General features: G+C 42.7%; 1 non-coding gene across 1 annotated transcript; it reads right to left on the bottom strand.

The window, feature by feature from the left end:
• Positions 1-5583: 5583 nt before the first annotated feature.
• TRNAQ-CUG lies at positions 5584-5655 on the bottom strand. The gene has a single exon. It is a non-coding gene; the product is annotated as a tRNA-Gln (tRNA).
• Between the last annotated feature and the right edge of the window lie 7131 nt (positions 5656-12786).

Here is a 12786-nt window from a genome sequence, read left to right as displayed (position 1 = left end):
AAATCTTGTAGTGCAAAAAGTGAGCAGAGAAAGTACCGTGTTACTGTCCGCTCCGGCCCTGTCGTGAGCTTGTTTAACACATATATTGCTTCATTGTCTCCAGTCTCTTGAGTTCTCACGCTCTGTGAAAACTCGTGTTTCTTAGTAGCCCCCAGAGTCACCCTTCACACAGCCTCTGCTTCTAACTGCATCCCCACGCGAGTTTGTAGGGATTTCTGTGCTAGCGGGGAATGTGCCCTCACCCTCAGAGCCAGGAAACCCCAGGCAGTCGTAGCTCGTCTCTGGGATGAAAGCAGGCCTTTGGTGCTGTTCCTTTTGTGATGAAGGTAGTGTCCCTGTTCGGCTAGCAGACTACTACCACGCTTGTTTTCTGTAGGGGAACGTGGAGGCCCTCCCGAGCCCAGCGGTGCCTTTGGCCAAGGTTCACCGAGGCCTGCAGATCGGAACCGCAGTCTTACCTGTAGGCAGAAAGGGCTGCAATCTACCCCAGTTACCCGAACTACCCAGCAATAAAATGGGACACGTTACGGAAACATGAGATGGCATGGATAATCTCAAAAACATTATGCCGAGTAATAAAGAGAGCATCCTGTGAGGCGCCATCAAGGTGAATTTCTAGAACAGATGAAACTAACCTGAATAGTGACAGAAACTACATCATTGATTGCTGGGGTCGCGGGGGAGGCGGGACTGACTGCAAAGGGCACAAGAGGACCTTTTAGAGTAATAGACACGTCATCGAACTTGAAATGGATGCGTTGTACCATAGTCAGCTCACACCTTAATCAACTTGGTTGTAAAAAGGAATAAGAAAACCACTCCAAATCTTAATGTCTTCTACTCAATTTAGTGTATGTTTACCCTTAGAGGATTCCTTTAGAAAAATGTCTCTCTAACTGTGATTGGGAGTTGAGGAATTCCTTCATTTGTGTTTCCGTCTCTTTGTCTGCAGTTAAGTTGATGCATTATTAAATGGAATATTGGTAAAATAAAAATAGAGTCTAAGCTCAATTTTATAAAAGCAAACATATATATGCTTATATTTATTTAAATATATGATTATATTTAATATGTATTTTTTATATTTTTAAATATATACTTTTTATTATTTTGCAATTTTTTTCAGGTATATATATCCTTCTTTATTATTTTTTCTTATTTTTTATTTCGTGGGCCTGGGGGAGACAGTCTAGCTAAAATATACATTCTTCTCTCTGTAGATATACCACAATACCATGACTCCAGTGTTGCCCGAATGTTATGAGAAGTTATTTTTGAACTTTAGGTGATCAAGAATTTTACATATGTTTACATTTTCTCTACTGTTAGTACAGTCTATGCTTAGCATGTATAAATTTTTTTTTAAAAGACAATAGCTTAAAAATGATTTGGAAGAAAAATATATAGATATGTTAACAGTAGTTAATTCCAAAAGGTGTGAATATGGATGACCAGTTATCTTCCTCTTTACGAATTTTTATATATTTAAATGAAAAATCCTCAATGACCTGGAAGTAAAAGAACAGATTAGATGTGGAAGGGGTGTGGGGCAGGTGAGAGGAAAATGTAAAGTAAAAGACAAACCCAGCTCTGGTGGGAATCATGTTTAAGTTGAAGGTTTCTGGGGAGAAGTTGTTGGGACAAGAAGGACATGAAGAAGGCAGGAGAATCACAAAAATATTTAGTACAGTGTATTGCCTGTCTTATCGTTCCTCCTCCCTTTGTGTTTCTTCAAAAGAAATACACAGATTTCTTTTCAAGCATGCTTACCATTTGTGTTTCTCTTTTATTAGTGTAACTGCCCAGTAGGTTTATCTTGCCTGTTGCCCAGATAAACCAATGGAGCTGAGAACAGCAGGTTTTCTACAACAGAGAAAGAATTTAATAAATGCAGACACAGCTGAAGGACTAGGACAGGAGTTTATTATTACTCAAATCTGCCTCCCCCCAAATTCAGAGACTAGGGTTTTTTTGTTTTGTTTTTTGTTTGTTTTTGTTTTTTGTTTTTTTAAGGATAGTTTGGCAGGCAGGGGGCTAGGGAATGGGCAAAGCTGATTGGTTGGGTTGGGGATGGAAATCACAGGGTGTAAGAGCTTGTTTACTTGCACGGAGTCAGTCCCTGGATGGGGGCCACCAGACCAGATGAGCCAGTTTACTGGTCTGAGTGGCACCAGCTAGTCCATCATAAGGCAGGGTCTGAAAAATATCTTAAACACCAATCTTAGGTTTGACCCTAATAATGTCATATAAAGGCACAGTTGGGGAGCTTAGGAATCACGTGGCTTCTGGCTGCATGGCTCCTGAGCCATAATTTCCAATCTCGTGCCTAATTTGTTAGCTTTGCTAAGGAGTTCTGATCCCCAAGATAGGAAGGGGTTTGTCTCAGGAAGGGGCAATCATCTTTGCTTCAGACTTAGACTTGGAATTAAACTCCTTTCACAGCCTGGCCTATGCCCAGGAATGGACAAGGGCAGCTCAGAGGTTAGAAGCAAGATGCGGTCAGTCAGGTCAGATTTCTTTCACAGTCACAGTTTTCCTATGCCAGGTTTTTCTCACTGTCATAATTTTTGCAAGGGTAGTTTTGTTAGGAGCAGTAAAAACGCAGTGGTTCTGAGAATGTCCTCTGGAGCCAGGCTGCCTTCACTTCAAATTCCTGCTTTCAAATCCTCCTTTGCTGGCTGAGTGACCCTGGGCAGGTCACTTAACGTCTTCGTGCATCTCAGTTTTCTCATATGGAAGGTGAAAGTCATGGTGTGACCTCGGCCTGAGGTAAGGAATAAATGAGTAAACATACGCACTCATCAGCTGCGCATGACATGTGGCACTTTGTGATTCAGGCACAGTTGATGATGTGCATATGTTACTCATGTGCATGTTAGCTCTTGTATTTTGCCTGCAACACTGCACAAAGAGCAGATGTGACGAAAACCATTTGTACTGAAGTTACAGCAGTGATACTTTCCATTGGCCGTGCACCCTCCCAGGGAGATTGCAGCAAACCTCTCACCAACAATAATCTCCTGGGCTGAGAGATCCCAGGAAGGCCCCTTAATCTCCAGCAGGTTTGACCCTCAAGGAGCTTCAGGGAATGAGCTAGAGAAGTATTTCTATCTGGGAGGAGATGGGAGTTTATTAGCTTATCTGTTCAGCTCATCCAAAGGGGAATAATGATTCAACTTCTTGCTTCAAATCTGCCCCAATAAAATTTTTATAGTTTTACAGTGGAAGACATTTATACATGTAGGGGAGGAAATAGGACTTTTCCTCACCCAGCCTAGCTTCACTGCTGAGACCCTTACAGCAAAACACAGACCAACAAGAGAAGAGCATGTGTATTTATTGAATGTAAGTTTTACATGACAGGAGCGCCTTCCAAAGGAAATGAGGGCCCATGGAAACAGCTAAACCTCAGGGTTTTTGTTTGTTTGTTTTAACTGTAGGTTTATTGAAGAATGGATGGTCATGGAGAAGTATGATAAGACAATAAAACTATGATCTAACAGTAACAAACTGGGGAAAACGTAGCCAGGCCTCTGTGTTCAGGCTCCTCTGTGTCCCTGGGTCTTCAGACTCCAGAATGTACCTTTCCTCTGGGTACAGAAAGGGCACCTCTCACATAAGGGTCTTATAATTGACTTCAGGGAAGAAGGGCAGGGGGAGGGTGACAGTGACCTTCCTGCTTCTATTGTTTATTCAAATTAATTAAACATAAAATATTCAATACCCCAAGATGTTATATTTTGGAGTAGCATGTCGTGAACCCCATCATGCACATGCAACAAAACCCAGAATCTTTGAAGAGTGATGACTACAAAATATTTAAATTCAAAATATGATGGCCAAGTGGGGTGGCTGACAGCTATAATCCCAGCAGGGAAGAGCAGGAAGGCCCAGGCAGGCGGATCACTTGAGTCCAGGCATTCAAGAGCTGCTTGGTCAATATGGCAAAACCCTGTCTCTACTGAAAATGCAAAAATGAGCCCAGCACGTGGTGCACACCTGTTGTTCCAACTACTTTTAGCTGGTGGGCTGAGGATCAACTGAAACCATATCATATTTACAAATAATTTTTTTCCCTGTAAGGCTAGTCAAGTGAAGCAGTGGAAGTGGAGAAGGGACAAAGAAACCTGTAACTGGTTGTGATCAATAATTTGTAAACAGGAATGAATTTTTATGCACTATACACTGTTGTCAAATTTACATATGCTGCAAAGCTGGAGGTGAACAGCAGTGCCCTGGTCCCTTCCTACACTTATCTCTAGGGATAACAATTTTTAATGCATGCAGCCAAACTCTACATAAATACTGTTAGCCTTTGTCCCATTTTCCATCCCAGGCCCTACAGTCCAGCCTGCAAGGGGAAACGGAGTTTGTGTGTTTCCTTACCTGCCAGTCCACTCCAAGGACCAAGAAGGCGTCCTCTCCCACCCCCTCATCCTCCAAACGGAGACCCTCAAAGACTGTGGTGTTTTTCAGTCCTTCATAAATGCCCTCAGCCCCAAAATATAAAAATCAGAGGGATGGTCCTGAGTGCCTGGAGCGACATCTTAGTTCATTCCCAAGACCCATCAGGAGACTTATCCCAAGTGCTCTGAAGAGCAGGAGAAAACGTTTTTTAACTGTGGTAGCGTCCTAAGGCAAGACTTTGGGGCAGGGTCCTGGCAGGACGAGGGGGAGCCCCACCGTCAGAGACTCGCCCCTCAGAGCTGCTCAGGTTCCTCTTTCCCGTGGCCCTGAGGGAGCTCGGCCGGGGCGACCGAGGATCAGAACCCACGCTCCCAGCCCGCGCGCTGGAAGAGGCCGCCGCGCGGATTTTTCTTTCCGGCTGAGATCCTGGGACGAAAGAATAGATCTCCTGGAGTCAGGTTCCAAAGCTTAGTGAAACAGCGACTTCTAGGGCCCGCAATGGAAACGTAGGAGCTAGAAATTCGGCATAAAAATCTAAATATGAAGAACAGAATAAATTAACATTCAGAATCAGATGGGCCATCTGAATAAAACAGTGCTACTCCCAAGTTAGGTTTCGAACCATAGACCCTAAACTGAGACACAATCGTCAATGACTGAGCTAACCCCATCAACATTTCTCACGCCACTGTTTACTTTCCAAAATGACAATGGGTGCCATTACGAGATTTCCCGGGCGAAAGGAATCTCGGGGTCTAGGATTGAGGGGCGGCAGCCTTTTTGGTGGAGGCGACCTCTCACCCCGAGGCCCAGGTCGCGCTGAGAGGGGGTGAGGACTTGCTGGGTCGCTGGGTCCCTGGCGTGGGGATCCGAGCCTCCGATTGCTGTTTGCCAGGAGGCTGGCCCAGGAAGGGGACCCTGCAGGCTCGGTCATCCCGACTGGATGATTCGGCAGTGTCGCTGTGGTCGGGGCCACTGCGAGAACCCGGTTTCTGGGACCCGGAACACCGAAGAGGGAGAGGAAGAGGGAACGAAGAGCACGGGCGACATCGCGAGGCTCAGACAGAGGTAGCAGAAGAGACACGGAGGCCTGCAGCGCAGAGCTTCTGAACGTCAGCAGAATCCCCATTCCATTTAGGGAGTAAAAGACAGCACTATCATCCTAATTAACCAGTAAGGTTCCACCGAGACTCGAACTCGGATCACTGGATTCAGAGTCCAGAGTGCTCACCATTACACCATGGAACCACGCAATACAAACTTGCTGCAGTAGTCTGAATTCCTAATAAGTAGCAATAGTTCCCACCTACCCGTGTCAAGACATTTCTTTTGATCCCACAAGCAACACTTGAGGAAGGTGGACCTGCAAGAAGAGCCACCCCTCTTGCTTCCTCTCTGCCCTCTCCTTTGATCGACTTCTATCATTTCATTTGCATCTCGGAAAATGAGGCAAAATCCACTTGGGTTTAGGGCCAGAGAAGAGCCCTTGAAGCCTCGGTCATAGAGTTACCTGTGCCGAGGTGAAATTCCTTCCTTCCTTCCCTCCCTTCCTCTCTCTCTTTCTCTTTCCTCTTTCTCCCTTTCTCCCTTTCTTCCTTTCTCTCTCTCTCTCTCTCTCTCTTTCTTTCCTTAAAGCCTCGGTCGCAGTTTCCTGTGCCGAGATGAAATTTCTCTTTCTTTTCTTTTCTTTTTTCTTTTCCTTTCTTTCTTTTCTCTTTCTTTCTTTCTCTTTCTTTCTTTCTTTCTTTCTCTCTCTCTCTCTCTCTCTCTCTCTCTCTCTCTTTCTTTCTTTCTTTCTTTCTTTCCGTTGAGACAAAGTCTCCTGTTGCTCAGGCTGGAATGCAGTGCAGTGGCAGTGGCAGTGGGCGATCTCCGCTCACTGCAAACTCCGTCTTGTCGGGTTCAGCAGATTGTAATCCCCAGTATCTGGCATTATAAGCAATGGCCACCATGCCAGGCTAAATTTTGTATATTTAGTAGAGATGAGGTTTCGCCATGTTGGCCAGGCTGCTGTCGACCTCTTGACCTCAAGTGATTCGCCAGCCTTGGCCTCCTGAAGTGCTGGGATTACAGGTGTGAGCCACCGTGCCCAGCCCAGAGATGAAATAGCTGTAAAATTTCTGTTATTTTCTTTATGCTTTTCCTTCTTTTCTGTTTGCCCAAGGAGGCTAGATGATTGTCAAAACAGGACATGGTACTTCCTGGGCACATTGCCCCCTTCCTCCCTGTAGTATATAATAGAAGACAGCAATCCAGTGAGATTGGGAAGCACAGAATCCTTTATTTTTTTCTTCATATACTTATATGTTTGCTTGGTTGGTTGGTTTTAACAAAATTTTCTCGCCAGAAATGGAGATTTGTTGGATTTAAAATAAAAGCAATCAGCCATGTTGTACATCTCTATAAAACACTCAAACCAGGCCATACTCTCCTACTATGACTCAAAATCAGCCATATACTGTCGAGGTCAGGAGACAGGGCCCTGATATTTAAGCACAGTGTGTTTTCTCAAAATTGGCCAAGTTGATGCCATTCCAATTTCTCAATATATCATGACCCATTAATTGCAGTCTTTAAAAGCGCACATGTATTGTTACTGAAAGCCCAGGAGTTCAGCCGAGGCCCTGCTTCTCAGTTCACAGAAAGCCAATCATTGAGACATCGAGTATTGCTGAGGAAAAAGGCTTTAATTGGGTGCTGCAGCTGAGGAGATGGGAGATCAGTCTCGAATCAATCTCCCTGGTCAACTAAAGTGAGGGGTCTATGTAGCAGGGAATAAACATAATTGTGGGTGGGAAAAGAGGAACTAGGGAGGGGTGAGGAAGCATTCATGATGAGTGAGGGGACTGACATCTCATTGTCTGGAGGCTGTGATCTGCTGAGTTTCAGGTCTATGATGCTTTTTGAGAGCCCTGAGGGTCCTTTCCTGAGGAAGGAACTCAGATAAAACAAATGTAAATTTCAAGTTTTAAGACCAGAAGGGTCAATTTCTATGTCTGTCCAAAAACACTGTCTGTGGGACTATTGGGTCAATTTCAGTCCCCACTTTCTATTTGTCAGTTCCTCAATCATGGGGAATTTGGTCCTCGATCTTTCTGGCTGCGTCATGTGGAGAAGGGGCATCCTGGGCAGCTCCACACCATGGGTGAATGCATGGCCACCCAGGAATCAAACGTTTATCTAATACTGTAGTTTCTCCTGAAACACAATCTTCCTCTCTCCAGTCCCCCATTTCCACTAAAGACAAAACACAGTAGGACCAACGTACCTGCCAAAGAAGCTTCAGTCCCCTATACTTGGCCTGATTACCCACACAAAGTGCAGCAAGAATCATTGTTCATATAGGCTTTCCTAAATGGGCTTTGCTGGAACATTTCACAATGCCATTTCAGGCAAAACCCTGGGAAAATTATCAATTCCTCCACCTGTGTCCCATTATAAAAGAAAACAGAATCTTATTGAACTTCTGCAAACAAACACATTGTCACAAGTTAAGAATATTCAATTTACAAATTCTGCAGAAATTCAGCAGAGAGAGAAAAATATGCCTCAAATTCTGTTTAGAAGACTATTCTACTCAATTGTTGCAGGCTATAAATAGCTCAAAAGGAAACAAGTTCTCCAGACTCTGAAGAATCAACAATGTTTGCAACAAAGGCCATAAAAACTTATTTCAGTCCTCTATTAGTTCAATCCATGCAATCAACTCCTGCTCTGTGTCCTATTCGGCTAGCAATCTCTATGAACACATCAGCCTGTCTATTAGTGCCCTGGAAATTTTCTCTTTAGTTCAATGGCACAATCTCCAAAGTTACCAGAAACCTCCATCCGAGAGTCCTTTTTATGGACTTCCCCCAAAGAAGCAAGGCCTGGACTGTAACTGATTTTAAGTCACTTTTTGAGAAGAATCAAAGCAAAACAACAATTGTGGATGACAAAAGCCTTAAGACAGCCATAGTTACAGACACAGTTGACAAGTGAATTCTGTTGTTTCTGTGGCATACAACAATTTAACATAATAATCATAATTATTACTGACAGCACATCTGAACTCTAGGAATCTCATACAATCCTGGAACACACATTAACAACACATCTGTGTCAACAGAACCCAAAGGAAGTGAAACACCACCTCAGATTTGACATAATTCAAATTATGCATAATTGTGCATAATTCTAGCATAACAAATAGGCCTAAGAAGCTTAATATATCTCTCTTGAGCTTCAAGAACCTAAAATATCCAAAAAGTTAATTTGAGGTCCAAAGGGCTGAATTTAGAAACTTTACTCTTAGAAAGTTTGCCAGATATCAAAGTTTTGAGACACTTGATACCACAAAATAGGATCACAGGTCACCTTAGAATAGTCAATCATTTCGACAAAATGATAAAACAAAAATGTTCACCTTTTGCTAGAAAGGAGGCTGAGTTTTCTGAACAGTAAGTGCTAATGAAGACAACATGAGGCCATGTGTATCTGTCTCTCCCCTTCCTTCTTTTGCCCTGCAGTTTACTTTGAAAGTAAACAAAAATATTTTATCTATTATTAATACTACACAAACATTTTGATCAAAAGAGAAAACCAAATTTTACCTTTGTGTGGTGTATTAACATGTTAAAGCTAATTTTAATAAAACCTTATACACAAATTTAACTTTAATCAGTTTGACCATGAGGTAAGGGTTCCAAAAACCTTTCATAACCTTTCATACTTTTCAACTTAAGAGTAGATAAATGCTCTAGAAAACCCTGCTATTTCGATATATGGGCCCAGATGCTGGCCTTGCATCAGTGTGCTCCCGAGTGTAATGTCTAATTTACAGAAAATCTGAATTTGAGAGGCCAGGGTGGGCAGATCACTTCAACTTAGGAGTTTGAGACTAGCCTGGGCAATATGGTGAAACATTGTGTCTACCAAAAATACAAAAAAAAAAAAAAAAAAAAAGAAGGAAAAGAAAGAAAGTCTCTGAATTAAACTTATCCCTCAAACTCCGGCCTTACAATTCTCATGTGCCCACCTCTTCTGTCTAGAGGAAGAGGGTGCATGAGGTGGAAAAGGGGACATGTGGGATTGTTGGGCCTAGAGGATTGAATGGTTTCAATTTCTGGTTCCGTTTCTCATGAAAGCAGTTCATTTTAATTGTCACCTTCCCCAGGGTCTGAAGATGAGGCCTTCATTGGTGTCAATATTCAAGATTTAGCAGGAGAAATTGCCTTTTTCAGACCCAGGAGTCAAAGCCCTGTAAGCTAACAGCACAAGGATTAGTTAATAGGACATTTGTACTGCAGAAAGTTCTATTTCCCTCTCATGTCACCAATAAAAACACTGTGATTTGGTGTCCAGTGGTTACTGCCTGCAGCACTTCAAACCACTGTATTAAAGTGGTTAGGATACTCCTTGCATGTAACTAGTTGCCAGCATTCTAATGACAGAACTGTGATAGAAAGCATCAAAAAGGTGACAGAACCTATGCCAAACTTTTTAAAGTAAGACAATTAAATTTTTTCTCCATCATTGAACAAAATGCTAAATGCAAATACCAGTTTTGGAACTTCAGTATGAGGATAAATAATCTCCTTTTATTTAAATACTATACAACAAAACAAGAACAAAGTGAGAATAAACACACAGTCATTTTTTTTCCCACTATTTTATTTATTTATTTTGAGACAGAATCTCCCTCTGTCACCCAGGTTGGGGTACACTGGCAGGATCTCAGCTCACTGCAACCTCAAGCTTCGAGTCCTGGGTTCAAGGGATTCTCCTGCCTCAGCCTCCCGAGTAACTGGAATTACAGGTGGGCACCACCATGCCCAGCTGATTTTTGTGTTTTTAGTAAAGACGGGGTTTTGCCGTGTTGGCCAGGCTTCTGGGCTTGAACTTCTGGCCTTCAGTGATCCGCCCGACTTGACTTCCCAAAGTGCTAAAATTATAGGAATGAGCCACCACACCCAGCCTTCTTTTCAGCTATTTTAAAAGAGCATAATCACATATTTCCAAGATTGGTTTCTAGATATGGTACTGATTACTGATTAGGTTGCTTTTACCATTAAAATCTTCAAACCAGTGCAACAATTGTACATGTCTTGTTTTCAAGTACACACATGAAGGCCCAACAGTGATACCAGGCTTGGGATCAAAAATCACTAGAAATTCTCACATCTTGTTTTTATTACCACTTAATCCAAGTGAATGTCACTTAATTTTAATAGTGGTAAACACAACTTAAGGAGGCTGAGAGAAATCCCAATCAATATAATATCCTTAAGGACAAGGCCAATCTTTCTGGACGTGGAAACTTTGTACCCACATCACAGGTTTTCCTCATTAAAGGAAAGGGTCTGCAACCAACTCAATTGATTGATTGAAGCCAACTCATATTACTGATTGCATTGAATGTGTACCAAACCTCAGGCCATGGATGCCTGAGTCCTAGTGTTCCTGTGACATCCCCTTGGGGTATTGGAACTCTACCTTTCAATGATGGGAAGTCTTGGGCAAGAGCACATCTCCTCCCCTTGTCCAGTATAGACAGCTTTTGTGTCTAACTCTACCGCAGCAGCTGGCCTATACCTGGGGCCAAGGGTTGGAGTGGTTCCTTGCTCCAGCATCAGTGGTAGATGCCTTTTGTTTCATGTGAGAGAAGCAACCAGGTATTGTACCTGTACTCTGGTGGTGGCTGATAATGACCTATATGCCTACATCACTGTGGCAAACTCAAGAAATTTGCTTTCCCTGCCACGCGTGTCTTGTCAGCACTTAGGATGTGAGAGGAAAGACCCAGCAAATGGGCAAAAAACATGCTACGTATCTGGGACTCTCAGAGATTCTAAGCTGTCACAATAGTTCACACTTGGCCTTTAAGAAACGATGAAAACTTCAGAGATTATCTCCAACCAACATTTATGGCTGCCATCTTTCCCTTCCATTATCTGTCAAAGATGATGAACCGCTTCATGTGTTTGTCCTTCTATAGGGGGTGTCTCATGCTTTGGACTTCAGTTGCTTTGCAACTTCACTCTTTGGTGAGATCAAAACACATGATTTCACAGACCATACAGCTTTTTCTTGTCATTAGAGTGGGAATAACTGTCTCTTACAGATTTCTACATCTTAAACTACTGTTGAATCACAAGTCTGATTTAAAAAATCTTTATATTCTCCTCTATTTCTGGATTAATTTCCCTTCAGGATACTACACAAATTCTGTTAGCTGATCACTTCTTTTGAGGCTCTGAGGTAGACATAGTGAACACCTTGACGATCCCTACAAATGAGCCTATTCATTAGGTGCTCAAGAGAAACCTGGGCCCAGACTAGTAGGAGACACACAACTGTCACCCACAGCTCTAGTTGAATTTTTATCATGAGGCTCTTTCTCCTCAATCAGTATACTAGTCTTAGAACAAGATTGAGTTTGGGTAATCTTAACTTTGGGTCTATCTTAAAACAGGCTTCCTGAGCAGCTACTAAGATTTGCTGGGACTACAATTTCTGGTCAAATGTGAGCCAACAGAGTAAAGACAACACTCTTGACCCAGGAGAAGGCAACAGTACATGGATACACCACATTTTTCATCAACCTCAGAACAGTTATCTCAATGAATATTTAAATTAGTGATTGAAATACTTGTTTCCCCAAGCATGTGATGCTGAAAATTGGAAAAGTTGCCTTGGTTGTCTAAATGATTATGTGCTCAGATTGAATTTGAGGGGGTACACAGGTGCGGCCTCCAGTGGAAAAGATTCTGAGAACTGGATGTGGGTAGAGGATGCAATTATGGAACTTGGTATCTTTCCCACCTTCTTTTCTTTCTTCCCATTTCGACTGGTCTTGTAATGCTAGGCCCAGGCATCAATACACATACAACTAAAAAAGGCAATATTAGTGCAAAAGACACAGTGTCTATACAATGAAATTAGATGGTACCTATTGCTGAAGTTACTTTAATTTCACATTGTGTAGCCCAATAAGGTGAATGTCCCCCACCTACCAAGGGTGTTAGTCAGCTCAGGCTGCCATAGAAAGATATGAAAGGTTGGATGGTTTAACAACAGACTTTTTTTTTCCTCAAAGTTCTGGAGGCCAAAAGTCAGAGATCGATGTGCACGAAGAGTTGGTTTCTGGGGAAGCCTCTCTTCCTGGCTTGCAGAAGGCCACTTTCTTGCTTTGTGCTCCCATAGCTTTTCCTCCGTGCCTCTGTGGAGAAAGAGAGAGATTCTTTGATGCCCTTCCTCTTCTTATATGGACACCATTCCTACCAGATTAGGGACCCACTTGTATGGCCTCATTAACCTTAATTACTTCCTTAAAGACTCTATCTCTAAATACAGTCAAGTTGGGGGTTAAGCTTTCAACATATGAATTCAGGGGAAAAC

Source organism: Papio anubis, chromosome 1, assembly GCF_008728515.1.
Source record: "Papio anubis isolate 15944 chromosome 1, Panubis1.0, whole genome shotgun sequence".
Lineage (NCBI taxonomy): Eukaryota > Metazoa > Chordata > Mammalia > Primates > Cercopithecidae > Papio > Papio anubis.
The sequence above is the reverse complement of the archived record's forward strand: the minus strand, read 5'-3'. Positions and strand labels throughout refer to the sequence as shown.